Genomic DNA, 23,543 nt, shown 5'->3' on the forward strand with positions numbered 1-23,543 from the left:
TGGAGGATAAATGATTTTTTTAAAGCCTAAACATAAATTTTCTTGTGCTAATGTTGCAAGTGGAAATTTTGAAAAGAAAAACCCTACTGCAATATCATCTATTTGGAATACATATATGAGTTTCACGTTTGAAAAGTATCTGCGCAGTGGTTTTCGAAGTCAGGAGCATTCCTGCTCAGATACTGGCAGTGATGGTTGCTGGTTTTCAATGGGAGAGCCTAAATTTGCCTTCTTAGCTTTTTGGTTTTTTTATAGTGAGAGGGTTGAGTAGTGCTTTGCCAGCATGATTTTGGGGCAATTTGAGGGCAGATGTCGTGTGCCAGCAGTGAGAAATTTCCATGCATTTTATTTTCTGGACATCACCAGGGCACATGTGGGGTTTGTGCCTGCAGGCTGGAATGCTGCAGGACTCCCTGATCATTCACCTTTATGTCCTGGAGCTGCTCCGGTCAGTGAATGATTTTCTGTGGCTTGGAGATAATGTGGTCTGATGGAGATGATCAGATGTGCAGTTAAAATGCTATTACTTGAAATAAGAGTAACCTAGAAACATTTCTCTAACAATACAGCATGAGGGAGGAGGATTGGCTGAGCTGCTTGCAGTGGGGAGTCTTAGTTGACTCCCTCACCGTGACTCCTGCCAATATCCACCCCAGCCCTGCACGGTAGTCCTGCCGAAGCAAGCAAGCACTTTGCTCAGAAACAGACTGAATTTCCTTGTGCCTCTCTTTGTTGGATTTTTTTGAAAGCACATTTTGCCCTTTGCTTCAATGCCATACATGCTAGTCACCTCTTACACTCATTTTTCTGGCCTCGTCCATAAATACCTGCTGAATGGATGAACAGAATGTAGTATCTCCATATAGTGGAACATTATTCACACGTAAGAGTGAATAAAAAAGACAAAAAAGAAGAGGAAAATGAAAAATGCCACCTGTTTTGGGAAGTCCACTTTGACTGTTCAACCCACACTTTTCCCTTTGAAACCCAATCACTTATGCTCCACTCTACTCTTTTTGATAGTACTTACCACCTTCTAATAATCTTTAACGTTTTCAAAAAAAAAAAAAAGAAAGAGATGCTGATACCACTTCAAAATGTACAAGACTTGATAACAGCATGTTAATTGAAAGGAAGCAGACACAAATGCCCACATATTGTTGATTTCAGTGATATGAAAAGCCCAGAATAGGCACATGCAGAGGCAGAGAGCAGGTGATGGTTGGAAGGAGCTGGTTGGAGGGGGATTAGGGAGTGACTGCTAGTGACAGGGGGATTCTTTTGGGGTGATGAAGTGTTCTGGAAATAGAAGGTGATGAGGGCTGCACAACCGTGAGTGTGCAGAAGACTGCTGAGCACTGTCTCTGGGAGTGCCTGTTGTCGGGGCATCTTTAATTTTTTCTCATCCTGCAATGTGAAGAATCATCTTCTGCTCTGGCCATTCTACTCCTGTGAGTGGTGAGGGTCAGAGACTTTGTAGAGTCATGTTTCTTTTTTCCCCCTGGCTGAGTGTAGGCAAAAAAGATTTAAGCCTGAGAAAGTGCTCCATCTGCAGAAATGTCTTTTAGATTTGCATGGTGTAAAAATCTTGAGATCTTTTAATCATTGAGGCCAGTCTGTGGGGGGAAATACCCCGTGAAGCCTGGGTGAGCCGGGGAAGAGCCGCGCTTCTCTCCCAGACACGGGTGGGGATTGCACCCCCGTTCAGGCAGTGAAGGGCCCAGACCCGTGAGCAGAGTTGACAATCGTGAATATTTACGTGTATCCGCTGCTTCATCTTGGATATTAATTTCAAGCTGAGTCAGTTTGTGGCGGCAGACTCATCCTACATCAGGAATTTATAGTATCTGCTCTTTGAGGTGAAGACCTGACAGACTTGAGTATTTAACAGTCTGCCTTGAATTGATATCTCAGATTCCTTTGTCAAAAGCAAACAGCAGAAATACAGAATTCCTTTAATGCCAATGTGACCTGGAATGAGTTTAGTCTCTGTGCCTCAGTGGCCTTATCTGTGAGTGGGAAAGATGATAACAGTGCTTCCCTCAGAGGAGCTGGTGAGGGGAGAGTCAGAAGCACAAATGGAGGACTTACAAAAGATGCTCTTGAATGACCGAATTTAGTGCTCTCAGCCTGGTGAGGCCTGAGGGGCAGAGATGTCAGAACAGAGCAGTCCTAGCCGGAGCTCGATCCGTGATGGAAGCTGTTATGATCAGTATCACCACTGTGCGTTATCAGGTAATTTTAAGACTTGGTAATATGAATTCTTGAATAATGTTAAAGGACTAGACATCTCAGATCCAGTTTACATAGTCCTCAAGATTTCTTCTGAGAAATGGATGGTTTCTTCCCCATCTTAAATCTGAGATGAGTCTCTAAAAAATTCTGTATTCCTCCATCTTTTTGCTTTAATTTTCCATTTCCTAAAAAACCATGTTTTTAAATGGAGTTAATGGGGACTGAACTGAGTGCCTCATGCATGTTAAGCACTTACTCTCCCAAATGAGGTATAATCTCCTCCGTGATTTTTGTTAAAATTTACTTTCTTAGTTTACAGAGTTAAGAGGCCTCTAATTCTTTTTCTGGAGACTTGTCCATGAACCTGTAAATCTATAATTAATGGACAAAATTTGGTTTATTAAAAAATCATTAGAATATTCTGCAATTCATCCAAAAAGAAATGCTCATTGACTTAAAATGTTTCTCCTTTAAGGGGATTTCTCCTGTTTGGTCTAGCTTAATTTGTTAACAGCCATCCTCATCATCATAATGACCAAACTCACTGTGAGTGGACACCTACCTAAGGCTAAAATGTTTTCCTCATGTTTTAATTCATAGCAGGTGTTTGATTGTAGGTATCAGTGTCTCCTTTTTTGCAGCTGAGGGATTGAGAGATGGAGCAGCTTGTCCCAAATTACACGCAGCAGGCTGTGGCTAGCTCGGTGCTGGAACCCAGGCTGCACAGAATGCATTCTTAATTGCTCCTCTTATCAGCCTCCCGTTAAGTGGTTACCCGAACACCTGTGACTCCATAAACGGCCGAGTTTAGTGATCTCAGACTGATGAGGCCTTGAAAGGAGAGACACCATTGAGAAGTTGAGACAGAGTGGCAGAAATTAAAATTGTTCATTTTCACAAATTTTTAATTCTCAGGTAATTACATAAAAAGTTATTTTTTTTATTTTAGTGCTCTGTAAGCACTAAAAACAAAACATTAAAAATAATTATAGTGCAAAAGAGAAGTGAGCTCTTAAAGTCCAACCACTGCTAATGATGTTGCTTGTTTTTCTCTTGTGGCCCTTTTTGACAGAAATACTTACAAAGACTGAATTGGTTTTATGTAGTTTTAATATGGAAGAAAAGATTGTCAGTGAATATTGTAAGAAAAGTCTTTACTCTTTTCTTTCCTGTTGATGAATATGTACTTTATTTTCATGGCTTAAGTACATTTCCTCATTTGTGAAATTTGAGTAATATCGTTTAATTTGTCTGACTGTGAGAGGTAGATGCCTTGTATACAAAGAACCCAAGAGGTGCTTAATAAAAGTGTGCTGTCACAATGACAGATATTTTAGAAGGATCAACTCTGAATACTAAAGAGTGTCGCTTATTTCTGATACATATTCAATATGTATTTGTATGATATATTTGAATATGGTTTAAAGTAACAAGGATTCATTTTTTTTTTTGGTGTAGTATGAAGTTTTAATGAAATCTGTATCATTCTAGTGAGACAGGGACTAGTTAAATTGCCTTAATCAGATGACCTTGAAGATTATTTACACAGAATATGTATTGTTACAAATCAGAATTTATGTTGCCGTGTAACCATCCACTCAGACATTTAAATTCGTGGGATTCTGACCAGATCCGTTAAGTTTAGTAAAATCCATATTGATCATTTTCAGGGAATAAGCTCCTCTATTTTGTGATTAAAGAAAATTTTGATTTTTTTCTACACTCTTAACAGGTTTAAAATATCAAAACATTGATTTGACACATTACTTTTTTAATAGAGAGAATAAAGCTCATGCTGTTTTATTATGTAAATAAATGTTTTTGTATGGCAACAAAATTGTATGATATCCTGGCTCTTTTAGTATTTTGCAAGATACTTAGATAACCTACTGTTGGAAAAATACAAACGTGAATTTTATGAATATAGGCCTAGTACAGATCTGTTGGTTTTTGCTACAGTGCAAGACATGAGGCATAGGAGAACTTTGCTGCTGATTGCCAGGAGGACAGATCCCATGTCTCAGTTTCCCCTCCTGTAAAATGAAGTGGCTGAACTGGATTCTTTCCTCTTCTAAGATGAGTTTCCATGAGCCTATATCTTCTGTTTATATTCAGGAGTATTAGCAATATCAGATTAAATACTGAATATCCCTCCTTTTCCCCGAATCAAAGTGCAGCATGTGCTATATAAGTTTTATTTATCTGATTCTCGTTACTGATCCTACAGGCAATTTTTGTGTTGCATCTTTCCTGGTAACCTGGAAGGTCATTTTACCCATAGGTGGCACTGTTGCACCTACTTACAGTCTTAACTTTCCTGTTTGTAAAAGGAGGCTTAAACAACGTTATTTTATTTTGATTACTTTACTTAATGCTTCAGAATAGCCCAATGTCCATTATGTCTGTCTAACTGGAAAAGTTATTCTGCTTATATCTTAGATTTATTCTGTCATCTCACTGTGAACATTTCAGACTTGCTGTGCAAACAATAGCAAAATCGGGCTTTTCTTCTAGTGTTAGAAACCAGTGAGCCGGGATTTTATAAAACAGCTAGAAGCGGCATCTGGAGGACCTTAAAGGTGAAAAGTGTATTGAGTTCCCTGAGTTTTGACCCCGCCGCTGTGTGTTAATTGGTGGTAGGAGATTTGGTACATATACGAAGGGGTGTAGTTTTTGATATGGTTTGCCTGCACGCGCTGCCACTGAGCCACTTGAGCCTGAGTCAGTTCGTTTTGAGTTTTTCCCTCGTCTGTGAGATGGGGACATTCGTATCTGATTTGTAGAATTGTGAGAATTAGAAATTATGTGCAGTGTTTACCACAGTGTGTATGTCAAGAGGGCTCTTAAACTTTAGCTGCTGTTTTGTGTGAAGCCATCATTTGAGAGTCTTTGGCAATTACTAAGAAACAGGAAAATAAGAAGAGATGGTTTTATGATGAAAGATATTTGAGGAGGTTCCATAGTTCCTATACCCATAATTTAGCATCAGCAGAGTCAGAACTGTTACACAGTCGCCCTAAACCAACGTTAAGCCACAGAATTATTTGTTACTTCATATATTTTGGGGTTTAAGGAGATCCAATACTTATACATATGTTGTCTCCAGCAGCCTACTGAGAGATGACACAAAAGAGTAGACAGGCAATAAATGTCTTCTTTGTTACTGATGAAGCCACGTTCTCCATGAACTTCAAGGCTGTGGGAAAATGCGTGTCATGATACTGTGTCCCAGAAATACAGACTCACCCTGTCCCATGTAGCTCTGGGCCACAGCGAGCCTTCCCTTGAGAAGACCTGCCCTTTCATGCACAGGGCTTTCCTGACATGGAGCTGAGCATCCCGCGTGCTTCCCAATGGTGACCAACACTGGAGTGAAAGGAAGGGTTTCACATGCCCTGCTTGTCTCCCCGGACTCACACCTCACTCTGTTAGTGTAATGAGTGCTAGCTGTGGGCCAGGGGCCAGGGGTGTGAAGGGAGAAGCACCCTCCATGGCCCAGAGGAGTGGTTAGGAGACATCCACTCCCTCAGTTTAAACAGGTGGTTGGATGGAACATAAGGGTGCTCCCCAAGAGTGTGTAAAAGGAGAAATAAGGATTTTATTTGGGACTTAGGCTAGCCAGGAAACAGATAAGATGATTAGAGGGGAGACTTGTAAAACAATTTGATATTAAGTTGACATTTGTTGAACACCCAAAATGTGCTACATTCTTTTCTGAGCATTTTACAGAAATGAATCCTTCAATCTTCTCAACAAGCGAGTAAGGAAGGTTTGATTGTTATCCCAGTTTTACAGTGTGGAAATTGAGGCACACAGAGGGTAATTAAGTTGGCAAAATCACAGAACTAGTAATTGGCAGAGCTGGTATTTAAACCCTGGCTGTCTGGTTTTGAGGTTCCCAGAGATGGGCTTTGGGTGTTTAGCATTATCGACATCCCTGAATCTTTATACCTCTGTGCATCAGTTAGCCTAGAAAGGACAGGGAAAGAGTGTTACACAGGAGCTCATAGTCATTTCTTGGCCGCTGTCCACGGAGAGTGCACCGTGATTGGCGTTAATTGACTTCTGGGCAGTAGATCTGTTCGTATAATAGAAATATAGTCCATTGAATTAATCTAGAAACCCTTCCTGCTCCGTTTCTGTCCATGCTTGCCATGTGACTGCCTGCCCGTGATTGGGCCGTGGAGGAGAAAATGTACTCATGGTTGAACTCTGATATTTCAGTCTGGTTCATAGATTCACATCTTCTGTTACATTAAAAATTTAAGTTTCTGGTTTTCTTGCATCAGTGTCTCATGAGCTTGGTTAATGTGAAACCAGTCCATGGGAGCCCAGGGATGATGACGGTATAATTTCTGAGCACGTTGAGGCACTTCTACCCGTGCAGACGTGGCTGGAGGATGTCCAGCTTCCTCACTGATTTCCCCCAACAGCATGGTCCTCTCCCACCCCTGGATGTGAGGTTGGGAGCTCTCTGAGTAGGCCAGTCAGAGGCCGAGCCCACCAATCAGAAAATGATGAAGTACCTGGAAGTGGGTTTAATAGAAGACAAGGGCTTCCAGGTTGTCAGATGGGCTGTTCGAGTCCATTTGGTGAAAAGCTGTCCACTGTCTGTGGTTGAGCTACTTCTTTGCTGTTGAAAAGTCTGGAGTAGATGAAGGGATTTTAAAAAGCAGAAAGGAGTGATTTCAGGTGGTACGTCCACACCGGTGAGAAGTGATGAATGACCGCCTTTGTGAGTCATAGACAGTCTTACAAACTTCATAAACCAGCTTTAAAAGCTCTTCCATCTGAGTGCACTTCATATGGGGTCCAGATCATCACTGGTCGCACTGTGAGGGCAAGTAACTGATAATGACAGAAAGGACACGGAGGCATCAAAAAGGTCTCAGTCACTTTCCCTGTTTAAAGGATGCAGCACAGTGTAATATATTTTAGCTGGTTTTTCACTGAAAAGTTTTTAGTGTTTTCTGGGACTCCCCAGTGCCCCAAGGTTCCATGCAGCTGGGTGTCCCCTCAGTGCAGCTCTGTCAGCGCTTGCCCTGGGCTGACGCGGTGTCACGGGGAGCAGGACAGTCAGCGTCCCCGGCTCCTCCGAGCTCCGTCTCCTCATCCGCAGAGCCGGGTTTCTCATCCGTGTCTACTTAGTAGGGTTGCTGAGAATCACACGTGATGCTTCAGGTGTGACTTTTGGTTGTCTCTGTGATTGGCATATAGTTAATATTTGATAGAAACACTTGTTTTTTTAGTATAATTGTAGCACCTAGATTGCAGTGGTTTTTAGTCTGCATTTTTTATAACTTTATTCTTATTTTTAAATATGCACTTATTTTTATTTATTTTTTTGGAGGTACTGGGGACTGAAGCCAGGACATTGTGCATGCTAAGCAGGTGCTCTACAACTGAGTAATACACACCCTCCTTTTCTGCACTTGAAGGTAAATATTGCTATACACAAAATAGCTCTTAAACACCATCATGGGACCTAGTCACTGTATAGACAATTGAACACGGATACTATTTCAATAGGAATAAATGTTTTTGAGACATACATTTCTGAATCTGTTAATGTGCTTAAAAACGATCATAGGTAGTGATAAACACGAATCTTTGATCCAGTACTTCTTGGAGACTGTTTTGCCATCAAGGGAAATTACATTCTACAGAGAAGGCTAATTGGGTTTCTTTGATATTTAGATGGTTTAGCAGATGATGAAGGCTTTCAAAAGCTGACAGTTTTGTATTTTAAAGTAACTACAAAGTTACCTTCTACAAGTTGTTAAGTACTAAGCTTGTGAAGTGCCCAGTAATCCAGGGGGTATGTGTCTGTGTCTGTGTCTGTGTCTGTGTGAACGTTGGTGTGTGTGATTTCAGGAAGGTAGAAAGAAATTCCATATAGACTTCTGATACCTTTCTCCTCCATTTCAAGGTGTTGGCATATATTTACACTAATAAATTGATATTCAGTTGTCATTTGGCATATTGGGAATAAGACTTTCTCATACTTGTTTCAGAAGGATTAGGGAGCATGAGCTTAGGAAATGGGAGGAGATAGAGGCAGGGAGGTTCTTTAAACTTTGTGCAGAATTAGAAACAGTAACTTTTCTCTTTTCTTCTAAAGCAAACTGGCACTGAATTGTAACATACTATTACTCAGAATTGCTTTTCTGATCAGATACATGTACCTCAGATTTTTAAATGCAACATGAATGATGAAATGTGTTTTAGCAGTTATTTTTAAAAGTAGTCTCTTTTCAAGTAAAAGGCTATAGCCTGTTCTTTCTTCTAGCGGTACAAGAAATTCTCATTGTTCTGTTGCAATGATCTATGTGCTTACTTTCTTTTTTTTTTTTCTTTAAGTGCTTTTTTCATTGTGGTTTGAATGAATGTTTAAAATTTCTGGATTTTGATCTTTAGAATATGCTGATTTCTCAGAACTGTTAAAAACCTGATTGTTCACTGCTCCTTGTTTGGTGGGGCACCCTATTGATTTCTGTTGTCTGTTAAAGAGTGAAATTCTTCCTCTAGCCTGCAGAACATTAAGTGAATGGTTTGCAGTGTGCCTTTAAAATTATTTGTATGCATTGAGCATGTTTGTCCAGTGAATTTTAAATTGACTCATTGTAATGACTTTGATTTGATTCTGTGTCTTTTGCTCCTCTCCACAAGAATTTGAATTCTCTGTTGCATTTTGTATACGTGTTCTTAACAGGGGAAGAAATTTTGCATTTTTTACAGAGGTGGGTTTTCCTATCCCCTCTGAATGCCTTCTAAAATTGATACAATAAAAATCAGTTACTGCAGTGCATAAATATTTCATAAATTATTTTTTGGCATAATCAGAAACAATGACCAAGAATGATAATAAAAAATACGAAAACCTTCCTTCCTTTGAAGAATAGAAATCAGGTAGTCAGGCTCCCTCATGCTTTGTGCCTGACACACTTAATCTCATGTCATTGTGTATCATGATTCGGAGATGGTATTGTTTCAGGTTTATAGATTTTTGTTTTAACATTTGTGTTGAATTCTTTCTCCAGGCTGATGTTTCCTGTTGGGTTTGTGGAAAGAGTAGAAGGGAAAAAAATACTTTGTTTTGTTTTCAGGAGGCCTGAGTTGATGGGAAAAGAGTTGAGGGTGGGCTGAGGAAAAGAGTGACACTCCCTCTCCTCCTGGTTGAAATTGATAAACAAAGAAATCAATTAAGTATATCGATATTTGACCAAAAGAAGTTAGCGAGCCCAAACTGGCTAGAAATGCACAATGGAAATTACTGAATTCAGCTTCAGAATGAGGTCCTTTACCAAGTAGAAGCAGCTTAGAGCAATCAGAAAATCAGTAATATGATGAGATATAAATGGAATATTATATCTTTTATTGCTGAAACTTTTCTACGTTAAGTTGTGTAGAGCTAAAATTAAGTTTCAATCACCAGGAGTTAAGAGAGTGAGTGGTACTGTAGGATCGTTATTCACGGATGTGCCTAGACCCTGATAGAGTGGCTGAAGATGGCAGGAAAAGACCCACATCCAGGATTTTCATCCTAGGGTGTCCTCCATAATGGTTCCATGTGGAAGCAGATGATTGGTTTAACAAATTGTAACACACACCAGTCGCCTCTGAATTTTAAGAAGAAAAAATATGCTTTGATACTGCTTTACAAGCAAGTTCCTGTGCATCCTCACTCCAGACTCCTTACCTTAAAAAGCAGAGACAATGCTTTGCTTGTGTAGTTGAGGTTTTAGATAGCACTCTGCTGGTTGTAAAGCAAGGACCGAGACCCTCAGCTATAAACGCTGGGCTTGTGTGTTGTTAGATAATGTATTATCCCCAAAACAAGGACCTGGCTGGTCTGGTGGTCTGCTTTTTAATGAACATATCTAAAAATGTATCTTGTTCCCCTCACCCCATGACTTCCCTAAAGATACACTAATCCTTTGTACTCATTGTGTATTCTACAATCTCTGCCTCATCCTGTCTTTCCCGAATTTCCTCCTTACTATCTCACAACTGTTAACGAAGTTTTCCTTTGATTATACCCTATAAATATGGGAGCATTTGAGAGGCTCATGGAGATGGCTCCCTAATCCCTCTCGATTTCTTGACTTTTTCCACAGAGCCTTGAATAATCATTCCTTGTCGGTAAGACTTCTTCCAGCCAGAACCCACAGTTCCAGGTGAGAAGGATGCAGGCTTTATCTCTCCTACCGGAGGCAGAGACAGAAGAGAATTGAGATATGCTCCCCCGTGATCCCTTCCTGCCCCAGGTCTACTGCAGTTCACCTGCAGCCTTCTGGCCTCTGCTCAGAGGGCCTCTGTCCCAGGACAGACCTCAGCGTTTTCTTCCCTTGTCAATATTTCCTGTGCCTTTCAGAACTTGGTCTCTTCTCTGCAATTCAAACCTGGCAGATGTGATGGTGGTCAGCGTGCTGGTGGGCAGTCCTTTGGGGACCCCCAGGAGCCATGCTGATTCTCCTTAGTCTCTCAATCGGGGTTACAGAACAGTCGAGCACCGAAGGAAGCCCATTCTCGAGATGTCAACAGAGCATTTCATCACTTTCATTTTATTTTTCAATTTTTGGTGGAGAAATTATTTGTAGTGAACTGTTCCAGATATTTGCCGCCTGCTTTCCTCATCACCATTCCTTGTTGTCTCTGGTGCTAGTTTTATAAACCAGGTTTCTTCTCTGGTCATTTCTGGCAGCTGGGCTTGCCGAATCCTTGATCTGTATTTGAAACAGAATGCTTCCTCGTGATGTCAAGGTGATTTTCCTATTTCTGAATATTTCGTGTACACTCAGCAACTGTTTCAAGTGAAATGCTCTTGTCCAATTTCGGTTAACTCACATTTGCTGATCTCCTGCTTTCATGCTGAGAGCAGTTTCTTTTTCCTCTAATAAAAGTTAGCAATTTGCATTTACTATGGAAGATACTGGCCCAAGGTCCTTTTGTTCTTAAGAGTTTTAATACAATTCACCCATTAAAATGTACATCGGTTTTTACTCTATGCCCAGAATTGTGCGTCCCATTCAATCTTAGAATATTTTCATCCCCCCAACAGGAAGCCCTGTACGCATAAACAGACATTCCCATCTTCCCCATCCTCCCCCAGCCCCAAGGAGCCACTTTTCTCTCTGTGGATTTGCCTGTGCTGGACATTTCATGTAAATCGAGTCACTTCATATAAGTGGAAACGTCTATTGTGACTGACTTCTTTCACACTGAGTAACGTTTTCAATATTTGCTCATGTTGTGGCCTTAGTCACTATTCTATGCTATGCTATTGTTGAATAACATTCCACTCTATGGCTGGGCCCCACTGTTTACCCATTCATCAGGTGATACGCATTTGGGTTGTTTCTGTTTTTGGCTGTGATGAGTAATGTCGCCGTGAACACTCATGTGGTATTATTTATGTGGATATTTGTTTTCAGTTCTCTTACGTGTGTGCCCAGAAAGCAGAATTGCTGGGTAAGTCAGAAACGAAATGTTCAACTCTCTGAGGCCCTGCCAGGCTGTTTTCCAAAGTGGCCACGCTGTGTTACATCCTCACCAGCAAGGGCTGCGTGCTCCGCTTCCTCTGTGTCCTCTTTAGTGCTTGTTACGCTTTTTTTTTTATTATACCCTATTGTAGTGAGTGTGAAGCGGTTTCTCCTAGTGGTTTTGACTTGATTTCCCTTACAGCTAATGGTATTGAACATCATTACATTGTGCTTTATGGACATTTGTATATTTTCCTTGAAAAATACCTTTTCAGATACTTTATTAACCTTTTAATTGAGTTGCCTTTTTATTGTTGAGTTGTAGGGTTTTTTTTTCTTCATTTTGAGATACAAATTCCTTACCAGATAAGTGATTTGAAAAAATTTTCTCCTCTGTGTTGTTGTTTCACTTTCTGGATGGTGCCCTTTTAAGCAAAGTTTTAAATTTTGATGAACTGCAATTTGTCTCTGTTTTCTTTGTTTCTTGTGCTTTTGGGGTATTATTTAAACTCTGAGGTATTTTATTTAAGCTTTTATATATAAAATAACTTAATTCTTAGGACCGTTATAGGAGATGGGTGCAGTTGTTGTCCCCAGTCTATGGATAGGAGACTGAGATGCAGAAAATTTCACTGAAATGTCAGTGTCACATCTACCTAGTGCTGTGGGATTTCAGACCCTCATGTTTGTCCCCAGCATTTGTGATCTTCACCACCATGCTCCACTACTGCCTGGAATCGTTAATGAAAATGACTTTCATTTTTTGATTTCTTGTTAGTTTGTTTTCTCATTGGGGACCTCATCTCCTTATTTTCCTTTCGGATATCAGTGTAGATTTATTTTAGGTCTCATGTAGGCAGAAGCATTGCTATCAGTTAACTTCTTTATTACTCACTCTCCAGTGATGATTGTTGCTAGTTGACCTAACCAAGTCATGCTTAAGTCTTTCCTGCTAATGACACTAAAAACAGTCATGACTTATAGAATGCTCAAAGAAAGTACTTGATTGATTTTATTTTGCTACCCAATCAAACCAATCAAGTAAAAACCCCAGTGTTGACACAGACTATAAGCCCTCCAGAATAGGATCACTGTCTTCCTTCTGTTTCATTTATTTGGTCACAGTGTCTGGATAGTGACTTGCTGTCCAGCAGTTTTGTGAGGATATGGTGCTCGTGAATCATTGTAAGCACAGAATTTTGACAGCAGACTGTGTTGTTCATTTCACAAGGGAAAAGATAATATAGAAATACTGCTCAGATCTATTTTAAAATTAAGCTTGGAATTTTGAGAAGAATTCAAGAAACCATTCAAAGCTCTTTTTCACTAATTTTAGATCTATCTTAGACACATATGGTTACATAGCAGAGTAAGTTTTCAAGTACATTTGACAATAGGAGTGTAATATTGATTATTTGTTTTAGTTGAAATATTCTACCTGGGATAAAGTAATCAGTGCCCATAAATGAACAAATATGTTTGTATTTCTATGCAACATGGGAGCAGAGTTCATGTTTCTATATAATATGTATGACTGTGTGTTTTAATCTGTCTGTCAGTGTTTTTATAGTTTTTCAGCAATGTTGTAACTTCAGAATTCTTCTAACATATTCACTCCCGATACTACTGCAGTCTGTACTGTGTATCCTATCTTATGCATGGGATTCCACTGTCCCCTCAGTGAGGAATTTCCTCTGCTATTGAGCTAGTAGCAGAGTTAAAGGAACAGTGATTTCAAGGCCTTTGCTCTCCACGTGTTCGCAGTTTCCTGTCAATCACGATTTTCTCTTTCTTGTGTTTTCATTGTGCAATTAGAATTTTTGAAAATAATTATTAAAATGTTTCACCAGTCTCCCTAGAAATTTGATGTGTTTGTGCTTTTCAGTTTTCAATTTATGAAAATTGTAAATGCAGACTTGTTTTTAAGTAGTCCTTTTTCACTAGATATTTGTTTACCTCTTTATAGTTAAAATAATTTTCCCCAATGAATGAATCGGTGTGCATGTTTTAAAAGATACTTTAGTTTTTATTTTTCTTATTCTAACAGGTATATTCGTTGTACAGAATTTAGAAAATAAGGATAAACACAATAATACCTTAAAAATGGCCTCTAATCTCACTTGTAGATACAGTTGTAATGTTTGAAATTGAGAATTACAAGTCCTCTCACTTTGTTCTACTCTTTCAGGTACGTTTTGGTTACTGAGACCCTCGAATTCCCATATGAATTGTAGCAGAAGCTAGTCAGTTATTGCTGAGGAGCCCGCTGGGATTGTGATCAAGACCACGTTGTATGTGTGCTTCACTCTGGGGAGCACTGCCATCCCAAGAATATTGTCATGTGATCCAGGAATTTGCGTGGTTTGTCTTTCCAGGTATTTAGGTCTTCTTTAATTTATTTCAGCAATGTGTATGGTTTACATAGTATTATTTTACTTTAATTTTTGCATTTATACTGAGGACAATTGTGCAAGGTACCAAGATTAGAATTGTATTATAGCCCCGCAACTTGCTGCCACCATGGACGCTGTGGTCTCTCTTTGCCCTTTGTAAAATCTCGCACAAAATAGGACCTAAGTAACTCTCTCTTGAAAGAATGATTATATGATTGCTGGATGACGCTTGAGAGTCCTTGTGATGATGTCTTTTTCCCAGACTTTCCCCTCTTCTTAAATATGCCCTTTCTCTTCCTTTCCTCCAGCCTGAGTTTCAGCCTGCCTGTGGCATTGATTTTCCTTGTCTGTGGACTCTTCTTTTCACTAGTTCATGATAATGTAACATGTCGGCTGTGGAAACTTGCTAGATGTCAAGAAAGAGCAAATCCATTGCATGCTAGTATTTTTAGAGTGTGTTATTGAATTATCAATTGAAATTAAATCAGGCTGACCCATTGAGCCATCCCCTGAGCTCTTTTCGCCTTCCTACAGGTGATACTGCTCTCGTTGCTGCATGTGCCCTTCCCCCAGACTTAGTTTTGGAGTTGAGTAAATCACCATCACTGGAGCCCTCTCTTTAAAAGATGAAGAGAACATTTGCTCCTTCTCCCTGCTTGGGGACTTGGATGAGATGAGGTAACAGATAAAGAATGAAGCCCCACCTCATTCTGACCACTGCTCTTTCCGTTCATTTCTCCAGGGGAAGAGTACAATTCAAAAATATAAAGATTGTGAGCTAATGAAATATACAAGACAACCGATCATTTATTAAATACACTTTCATGCCAGAAACAAATGTATTATACACACAAAAAGCACATAAATTACGGTAGTACTGTGGTTACAAACGTGGGCCGAGTTCGAGTCCTGCTCTGGAGTGACAAGTCCTGTGAAATGGAGAACTTGTAGGTCGGCTTAGCCTCTCCCGGACTTTTTTCTTTCCTGCAGAGACAGGGCTCGCTAGTCATCCCTCCCCCGTAGAGGTGCTGTGGGTTGTAAACGACGCGCGTGGGCAGGCCAAGCACAGCTGCTCGTTCCTCGTAAGTGCAGGATAGCACAGCTTTTGCGGTTACGGCTTTATGATCGCACCGTGTAGACCCTCAGTGCTCCGAAGGGATGTCTTGTGGATTGGAGATGGGATTCTCACTTCTGTAAATACCCAAAGATTGTGTTATTGAGCCTTGCTGATATAAATCTATTCTTTAGAAAGTACATAATGTAGATATATTTTTCAAACATGCATGCTTTTTTTCTTTTATTATTTATACTTCTACCCTCTCATCACGTGGTGTGACTTTTGATGGAATCCAGGAAACAGTCCTAAGCCACCTGCCTCTTCACACTTCTCCGTGATGGTTATCTTCCTTGACTAGAAGAGGGTTTTGCATAGGAAATTTTGTTTGCTCCCCTTCTCTTGGAGTCTCCCTGTTTGTCTGCCCATCTCTCACCTGTCCATCTGTCCATTTCTCTACCCACTCATTCTTCTGACTTGTTCCAAGAAGCACTTCAGGCAGCTTACAGAAGAACAGATACCAAATAAACAGGTGAGAAAATGGGGCCAAGTTCACAAATTGAGGCTCGGAATTGAGCCTGTGTGAGAGTTGCAGGCGTGAGATACACGCCTCTGCCTTGTGCCTTATAAGATAGACAGCATCAATGTGCCTGAGGCTCCCAGCACACCCAGGGAAGCAGGGTTTGTGGGAGATGCTCACTGGCTGTGAAATAAATAAGTGGCTTAGGAGAAGCCCAGCCTTTCCAAATACTAAGTCTTAGGAGAATATTTTGAGTGTCTTCCAAAATCTGAGTATTGCATCTTTTCTTTTTCAGAGTTTTATGTATAGTTGGTTAACATTCTATACCTGGAAATTTCTCCAAAACTGCTGCCCACGTGAGTCCCATGACTCGGGAATGGGGTGGTTCTGCTCATTGACGGGTGTTGGCCAGAAACGGAAAATGACAGCCTCCAAGGAGCCTGGGATTAAGCAGTTATGTTTTGTCAGTGCTGAAGATTTCAGAAAATGCTTTTACCGTTTCTCTCCATCTGAGGAAGCAGCGTGCTCTCTTCCCAGCATCAGGAGTTCAGGGTCTCGGGATGGTGGGGGCTGACTGCACTGCCGTAAAGACAGCTGAGCTAGTCACTGCATGTGTGGTGCTTTCACGTAGTGCATTTCATGTTTTTTAAAAGGTTTCAACATGTAGTTAATTAACTGAGTTAATTAACATTTAATAAATATGAGGCTTTTTTGAAAAGACAGTTATAGGCAGAATATAAGTTGTGAACACTTTAAAAATGGCTTCATTACTGAAATTTCAGTAAGGAAGATTCAGTTTATCTTATTTACGCCTCTCTTTAAAAGTAACAAAGAAACAAGACAGAAAAAGCAGAGGATGATTTCTGTTCTTCCTCTCGGCTTGCAGGTGCCCTCACCTCCAGTGGCATCCATCCAGACACCAGCACTGACACTGGCCGTGCTCAGAACTGCCTCAGCCCTGAAGACACATCTGACAAATGGAAGGGGGCCGCGCCCTGTTACAGCAGGTGCTCTCACTTTGTGGGTCCTTATGTAACTGCGCGGTGTTATTCAGGATCGCCCTTTCTACACTGTGTGACGGTGCTGCGGTGTCTCCTAGTTATTTGTTTCTGTAACTACTCATGTATTTTTTCCAATGTGTGGTACTAGACATCTAAAAATGCATTTTTCAGATGAAAAATAATGTGTATTTAATATAAAAGTCTGAAAAAAGAGTCAAAAGGGTCTATCCTGGTCCCAGTACTCAAAGATAATAATTAACACTTTAACATCTATTTTCTGTTCTTTTCATCAGTGTGTATCAGCTCTGTCATAAAAACCAGCGAGCACTGTGTGCCTGTTTACTGTGTGGAGACCTCCATTTTCCATTCGGCTTATTACACATTTTTCTACAATATTCTATCTCCCCTGACATGATTTTTAATGACCAGTATAGCATTCTATTTTGTGGAGGCATCGTCCATTTTACTTCGTACTTAAGTAAACTTTTAAATTCCAAGTATACTTAATTGAAATTCTGAAAAGAGAACTGTGGTGGTACCGAAAGTCCCCTACTTCCCTTCCCCTTTTTTCCTGAGAGTAAAAGCTGCTGACAATGTGGAGTATATATTTCATGACCTTTATGCCTTTGTCATATATATATACACACATACATACACGTATATGAGAAATCTATGTATATGTGTGTGTATATATGCTTTATTGAAATATAAGGCCATACTATATGTTTTCTGTAGCTCGGTTTATTCACTAACGTATATATCATAGACCTCCTCCCACTCCAGACTCACCCGGTCCTTTCAGATAGAGTAAAGGGGTCTCCTGATGTGCAGGTTTGGTCTCTTGTGTAACGACACCTTTCGTGGGAGAGTACTGTGGACAAGGCCTTGGACCACGCTGAAACGCTGCAACTTTAGTGCCCACAGCTCTCCGTGATTTACCGCATCATTGTCTTGATGGTGAACACTTAAGTTTTCTCCATTTTCCACTGTCAGAAAGGGTGTTTGACTGGCATCCTTCTTGTACAAACATTCCTGTGATCTTGTATGAGTATTCCTTTAGCTAAGGTTTCTGGAAATTTAGTCCTTGGATGTGACAACTTCATACATCACAGGATGCTTTCAAGTGAATCTTGAAATTCCTTCTCCTGTGGGGAATGAAAAGATGTAGAATAACTTATGTAACCAATTCTCTATCGCTGGATATGATTTCACTTCAGCATTTCTTCCCACCATTGTAAACAGTGCTGTGCAAATGTTCTGATGAGTACATCTTTTTGAATTGATTTTTTCTAAATGTAACGATTCCTAAAAGTGGAGTTCAGCCTGTGTGCACACACGTTTTTCAGAGTTTACATATCCATTGACATGTCATCCTCCAAAAGATCGCTCACAGTTTGTTGTCTCAAATATGGACACTAGCTATAATATCTTTTAAACATATTTGCCAATATGACGAGCAAAATGATTTTCATTATTTTAGTTTGCACTTGATGACCAGTGAGGTTTTGAGCATTTTTCACTCATTAGCCATCTGACTTTTAAAAAGTGAATGATCCCTTTTGTCCTTTGCAAACATTTAAGTGGGGGAGCTTCTTGCTGCTTTGTGACAGCTCAATGTGTATTATGAACATTAACCCCTTGTCTTCATCAACATGTATCAGAGAGCTTTTACTTGTCATTTCTTGCCTTTCATTTTGTTCAGTAGGTTCATTATTGTTGTGGCCCAAAATAATCTTAAGATAGTAAATGTCTTCTTTTTGGGTTTTATTCTTAGAAATGCTTTCTTATAATGGTATAAATTTCTTCTGTAGGTTTTTTTAATCTCTAAGATGGAGATGATAATGGTACTTGTTACAGTGAGGAGAAGCTGAATTGATATGAGCAAAGAGTTGTATTTGCTCATTTTTGTACTTTCTAATATTTACATCATTTTCTGTAATTTTTCTTGTGGTCATTTTGACAGGAATAGAATTTGTTTTTTCCAGGTATTCTCTGATTGTAACAAGACAATTATTAAATTCATACTTTGCTTTTTAATTTGAAATCCCACTTGTAAAAAATACTTATGTATACTAGAGTCTCTTTTTGAGCTCATGATTTATTTCTGTCAATCTTACTTTCTTACTCTAGCACTATATCTTACATATTGTAAAAATTTATTTAATATATTACAGTGCGAATTTTTTGATTCTTTTTTCGATCCCTAAATTTCTTGGCTTGTATTATGACTTTATTATTCCTGAAGAATTCTAATATAATTTTTTCAAGTTAAAAAAAACAGATAAGTGTTGTCATGGGATTTTTTAGTAATTTTGAATTATCTTTAGGAGAACGTACATCTTTAAAACTGCTTTCCTCCATACAAAAGGTTGATGTCTCTACTTTCACACTTTTACTTTACCCCTCAGTACAGTCCTGTACTTTCTCCATGTACAACATGGGCATTGTTTTTGAGTTTATTCCAGATTATTGTTGATGTTTTTGTTAATTTTTTAAGTGAGAAATTTTTGCTATTATATTTTTTAACTGTTAAAACTGACACCTAGGAAGGCAGATTCGGTTTGTAAATACTCACTTTGTAACTTCTCATTTAAAATTGTAAGTATTAAGTACTTGTTACAGAATCCTTTCTTTTCTGTTTTTAAAAATTTGTTTCCAAGATTCTCAAAATGGTCATAGCTAAGTAGTATAGGTGGGGAGACAGAGGGAGAGAGGTAGTGTGGCTCATGTACAAACTGTGAGCACTTTCATGGCTGCCTTTATGCTGGAAAAGCTGATAAACAGTCCAGCTTAAACCAGGGTGGCTTTGTATGCACTTGAAATCCAGCTTTCCTGCCTGTATGGTGAAGCCTGGTAGGCGTGGCAGGTAGATGATCAAGGTCGAATGGAGGTTATTGGCTGCACAGAGCACTGTGTCTGAGAATTGGAGACCATCGCCATGGGAAATGCTTGGTGCCAGGAACAATGCAGAGGAGCTGGGGAACCTTGTGTTAAGGATTTTCCAGCCCTGGGAGTGGGAATATCAGACTCTGCATTCAGATCTGAGTTTGAATTCATCCTCTTTAGTTTTCTTGTCCTCTGACTTTTGTCAAGCTATATACCGTCTTTCACTTCCTGTTTTCTTGTCTCTCAAATTAGGAGAATTACATCCTGCTGCTAGAGTGTTTGATCAGGTTAAATAATTTGTGTCTATAAGATGTCACATACAGTCACAAGCTCAGTGAGAAATGGGCTGTCGCCTGTTCTTCTGCAGCTCAGTGCTTGACAAGACATGGGGGAAAGCCAGTCCCTAATTTGTGTGTGATGCAAGTAGGAACAAAATTAATGTCTTGCCTTTCCCTAGCAGTATTCTTACAGCTTTGCTTCATTTACTTCTTTCCTCCTTTCCTTTCCCCTTTCCCATCCTCCACCAAAAGAGCCTCTCAGAAAAATAGATTCAAATTACTTTAAAGGTTGGCTCATCCTCATGAAATGATAGTATCATAAAAAAAACTGTGCAAATCCCAGAATATATTTTATATGATTTACACACACACATGTGCGAGCAAACACACACACACACAAAATCAGTCTACCTCCCACTTACAGAGGGAGAAGGTCCACTTTTTCTGAGTTTTCATTCACAGAGAGTGAGAACAATGTCTCTTACACAGACTTTCACCAGGCTTCGTGCATGGTGTTTTTAATTGAATTTCTGTTTGTGGCCATAGATATAGTCTCCTAATAGAAGAGAGAAAGTGGAGACATAGACATTCCACTGAGATATTGGTGTCATCATATTTTAGTTGTAAAGGACTTAAGACAGCATAGAGTCGCAACATTTTATGGGTGAGAATCCATGATGTTGTAACTTAGACAAGAACCTGGGTCTTCTGCCATCTTGTCCACGCGGGTGAAGAGGCAACTGGGCAGGGGATAGTAGGGATCCTTCCTGCTTCACTTCCATGTTCTTACTAGTTTTCATTTCAGCTGCCTTTAATTTATGTTCATGAGGCCACTCATGGGAAGGTCACTCTGTCCTGATAGATTGAGTTTCTTATCAGCGAAAAGCTCTGGACCCACTCATATTTCCCAGAGTTTTCTGCTGACCTGCTGACACTTTATATAATTGAGACCTAAGAAACTACTGAATATAAAATCCTTATTGTTATCGTTTCCCCTCGAGTTCCATAGGAATGGGGTGCTGTCTCAGGCTGTCTAAAGCCAGATCTGAACAAAGATAGGGTGATGGGCTGTGCTGCTGGACCTACACAGTCGAAGGGGATTTCCACCTTAGCTTTATAATCAGGCAGATTAGTTCAAATCTTGCCTTTACCAATTATTATCTTTGTGTCTTGGGGGAGAAACTGTACTTTTTTGTGTCCAAATTTGTTTATCTGTAAATAAGTTCAGTATTTATTTTAAGGTTTCTGTTTTAGAATTGAATGAGCTAATTCATTCATTTATACCTAAAATAGCGATCGCATGGTTCTATGCTGGTGCCTTGGTAGTTGATTACTAAGGGAATCGGCAGTGAGAATGGGGGTGGGGGACCCCTGGATAATAGAGCTTATATTCCAGGATATGCTTGTAAAAGACTGGATGTGCAGTAGATTTTTAGTAAATATCTACTCCTTTCCTAATCTGCATTGATTGTTTATATATCTTTATACAAATATATTAACAATTTTTATTGCAATTTAAATATTTTTGTAGTATTTACATTATATAGCTATAAAAATACATGAAATAAAATGATTTGACTTTTATTTTCTTTTCAATAAGCAAAACAAAATAAAATAGAAAAGAAAAAAGTCTTGAGGGAGTAGAAATAATTTTATTTCTGTGGAATCAATTCCGTATAATAAGTCTTTGTCATGTTGTTAAACAGCATATAAAATTGATAGGTTGTGACATACTGGAAATGAGGAAACAGTGGAGACATACTACCTCTAATGCAGTCATTTTGTTACCAAGTCCAAACTCGTTCTGCTTGCTGCATGACAGGCCAATAAATGGGGAGATGAGATGTTGGAGTAAGGAATAGTGACTTCATTTGAAAATCTGGCAGACCCAGAAAATGGCATATTGATATCCAGTAGAACTCTCTTCCCCAAAGCAGAATTCAGTCTCCTTTTATACTAAAAAGCGGCGGGGATGTGGTTGGTTGTTGCAAACTTCTCGCTGTACGAATTGTTTGTCCTTGGAATCCTTTGTTCCTGCAGCTGTCCATGGTGGGTCAAATTAAGGTGCCCCCGTAAAACCTCCAAATAAAAGAAAGGTTATTATCTATTTTGCCACTTGCCATCTGTACATAAGTGTAGAAGAGCTAATATCCTTAAAGATCAGAGCCCGGAGAATAGGCTGTCCTGGATATTTCAGGCTAAAGGCAACTTTTTTTCACAAAAGGTGCAGAGATAGCAAGTCGGAGCCTAGAAAACAAGGTACAGGTTTAAAGCCAAACGAACACATCTAACATGGAGTCAAATTTGTTCTTTTCTTTTACAATTTCTTTTTCTAACTCATAAATAATTTTAGTAAGAAACATGAGAATTTTTTTTATTTTTGCTTCTTAATAACGGATTACAACTACACTTTAGTGAGCAGGGATGCTGTGCGTGCCTTGGGGTCACAGCAAACTCTTGTTGGGGGTGGTCGACCCTGTAACATACCTGATGTCCCGTGAGTGTTGGTGAGGGTCCCCCTAACCAGGGGCTCTCTTCAGGAACCACCATATGGGCATTGACCTCTGGAGACCTCTTTTTCAGCTGCAGGAAATTTTTTCAGATTTTGTGATGGAAAAATCTCTCCAGCTGCAGATAATCAGGGAATAAAGGAAGAGGAAAAGGGCTTGAAGTAGAGTAGAAGAGAAGGACAGAATATCAGGGAGCGTGGGGACTTGGCAGCGGGGCCTCGGGAGAGAGAGGAGCAGAGGTGTGGAGGGTCCCGGCTACGGAACTAGCTCCTGCACCTTTCCCCGCACCCAAGCCACACAGCTTTTAATTGGGCCCAGGACTCCCTCCTGTCTGGATGTCACCCTGGGCAGAACTTTGAGAATCGAAGCTAAGGGGTGGTCAACACTCACCTAGGGGGTCACTGAGGACTTTGCTCAAGTCCACATTGACTTTTCCAGTCATGTGCCTTCACCTGTTCTTTATCTCAGGATCTGAGAAGCAGGAGCAAGGAACTCATGGAGAGATCCAGGAAGATATCTGACTGTGTTAAGAGACGACAGTCACAGTGACACGTGGAGCGAAAACACTTGCAGTAAAGTAAAATAACTTCACAAGTATTGCATCAGAGCTGCAAGTGTGAGAGAACCTAAGCCTGTCTCAGAGTGCAGGGGACAAGAGAAAAGGAATGGTAAAATTACCACTGACATTTGAAATTTTGTTAAAAAGAATGCTACTGTTAATTGTATCACTTGAATGTATGCAGGTGTTTTTCTATGAGCATTCATAGGTTCACAAAACCCCACCAGCCACTCTTGCTCCCATCTGGTGTGGGCTTTCTCAAGCACAGTGCCCTTCCTGCTTGGGTGGGCCACGCTGCTGGTCCTCGCCTGGGGCCAGACTGCTACAGGACACTGAGTCCCCGAGGCACGACCTGGGATACATGACAGGAACATCTCTGCTCTTGGCTGAGGGCCTCCGTTTCCCCCTGCAGTGTAAGAATGCCGGTGACTCAGTTAGAAGCATGCATCCAAGCCATCCTTCCGTGTCATCACCATCTAGAAGCGGTGCCTGAATATTCTGAATTTCTGCAGAATGTTGTTTGCAATCACCTTGAACAAGTGAGTGTGTGTCCTCTTTCAAGTGGAGGAATTACTGCCGTTTTTCTGGAACTTACTCACCACTAGTCCATCTGATTTTTCTGTGC

At 40.0% G+C, this 23,543-nt stretch overlaps 1 protein-coding gene across 4 annotated transcripts in view; it reads left to right on the top strand.

Moving 5' to 3' along the window:
• Positions 1 to 23,543, top strand: part of LOC140694882 (trafficking protein particle complex subunit 9-like) — a 230,532-nt gene that overhangs the window by 189,589 nt on the left and 17,400 nt on the right. The window contains exons 1-2 of one of the 4 annotated variants that reach the window (XM_072957904.1): positions 22,852 to 23,027; positions 23,331 to 23,457. The exons of 1 other annotated variant lie outside the window; for it this stretch is intronic. The gene's annotated coding sequence lies outside the window, so the exon portion shown is untranslated. Of the gene's footprint in view, positions 1 to 16,613; positions 16,692 to 22,851; positions 23,028 to 23,239; positions 23,458 to 23,543 lie in introns of those variants that run through there. 2 more of the 4 variants (XM_072957907.1, XM_072957905.1) reach the window with 2 other exon arrangements.

The sequence above is a fragment of the Vicugna pacos genome, unplaced genomic scaffold, assembly GCF_048564905.1.
Source record: "Vicugna pacos unplaced genomic scaffold, VicPac4 scaffold_107, whole genome shotgun sequence".
NCBI lineage: Eukaryota > Metazoa > Chordata > Mammalia > Artiodactyla > Camelidae > Vicugna > Vicugna pacos.